Genomic DNA, 1,788 nt, shown 5'->3' with positions numbered 1-1,788 from the left:
TTCTGAATACATCAAGGAAGATACTTACAATAAGTGACTTCAAAGTATCAACCCAGGAACTAAACCAAGGACAGTACCAAAAACAAAAATGAGAGGACATTTAAGCAAGGCACAAACTCAGAATTCCACCTCACAAAAGGCAAATTCTGGGGGAAACAAGGTGGAAAAGTCCAATAATCAACCACCTGGACACCCTGAACTGATAGCACAGGAAGTAACAAAAGAGGTGAATGAGGCTCTAAAAAACTTGAAAGCAGAAATATTCTCCCAGGTAACTACAGAGATGGTGAGCACAGTGAAAGACATGCTTTGAGGCTCTAGAGCAGAAACTGATAAAAAAATAGATGAGCTCAGAAATATGCTGGAAGCCATGAATGCCCAGCATAAGAAAGAAATGGAGTGGCTCAGCAGGCCAGGCCTGGCCGGAGGCCTCAGGACTCGGCTGTGGCACACTGCCTGAGCATCACCGTGCTCCATGGTCAGCAGCCAGGGCTGCAATGACAGAGTACAGTGAGGAGCAGCAAAAGGAACTGGAGGCTTTATCTACCCCAACTCCTTCACAGCTTGATTACACATTGAGGCATCCCTCCTAACAACTAATCCTCCAAAATATAAGTGGACTTACCTGATACTACATTCTTCAGTAGTTCTTCACTTGACAAGGTCCTGCTAAGTATTATCAGAAAATCCACTCAACTTCACCATCACTATGACATCTGGGGCTGGAGAAAATGATGAAACTGTCCAGACTACCCTCAAGTTTACATACAGTGAAAAATACCCAGATGAGGCTCCTCTGAATGAAATATTTTCCCAGGAAAACCTAGAAGATAATGATGTCATAGACATTTTAAAATTATTAGCATTACAGGCTAAGGAAAATCTTGGTGTGTTCATAATGTTTACTCTAGTGACAGCAGTGCAAGAAAAATTAAATGACATAGTAGTATATCAGATAAAAATGAGAAGAGAGGAAGAAAAGAAACTAAAAGGAAAAGAAGCAGAAGAAGCAGAGAAGCAATTATTCCACAGCACCCCTGTTACAATTGAGAATTGCTTATGTTGGAAAGCCAAGTTTGATGCAGAACTCTTGGAAATTAAAAAGAAACAGATAAAAGAAGAAGAGCAAGCAGAAAAAATAAATTAAGTGGCAAACAGCTGTTTGAAACTGATCATAATCTTGACACATCTGATATCTACTTCTTGGAGGATGCTGGAAGTAATGTAGAAGTAGATGAGTCTTTGTTCCAGGACCTGGATGAATTGGAGCTGGCTGATGTTGAGGATGACCCAGACTACAACCCTGCTGGCCCAGGGAGTGACTCAGAGGACTGATGCATCATCCCTGGAGAGCTCCACAGCCACACAATCTGTGGCTGTACTGAGAGGCTTTTAATTTTCCTTTCTTTTTTTTTCTAAGAAAAAAATAACTCTCAGGAGAATATTCTTCTTATAACTTTCGCCATTGAACTTAATAAACTTACCATAAAACTTTAAAAAAAAGAAAGAAATAGAAAGTATAACATAAGAAAGAAATGGAACAAATGTAACAGATTCAAACAGATATTAAGGAGATTAAAAATTCTACTGAAAGCATGCAGAGCAGATTAAGGGAATCTGAAGATAGAATATCAGATATAAAGTACAAGATTGCAGTTAAGGTCCACGAAAACAGGGATTTCTTAAAAATAGTAAGGGACCATGAGAAATCAACCCAGCAGCTGCTAGATGATGCAAAGAAGAATAACATAAGACTGATAGGAGTCCATGAAAAAACAGGAGAAAGTA

The 1,788-nt window shown here is 39.3% G+C and overlaps 1 pseudogene; it reads left to right on the top strand.

The window, feature by feature from the left end:
- Positions 1 to 895: 895 nt before the first annotated feature.
- Positions 896 to 1,335, top strand: LOC147822479 (RWD domain-containing protein 1 pseudogene; annotated as a pseudogene).
- Positions 1,336 to 1,788: the final 453 nt, after the last annotated feature.

The sequence above is a fragment of the Heterocephalus glaber genome, unplaced genomic scaffold, assembly GCF_053883595.1.
Source record: "Heterocephalus glaber isolate CG9 unplaced genomic scaffold, H.glaber_assembly_v1.0 deba00001613, whole genome shotgun sequence".
In the NCBI taxonomy this organism is placed as follows: domain Eukaryota; kingdom Metazoa; phylum Chordata; class Mammalia; order Rodentia; family Bathyergidae; genus Heterocephalus; species Heterocephalus glaber.
Note: the sequence above shows the minus strand (reverse complement) of the source record. Positions and strands in the feature narration are given on the sequence as shown.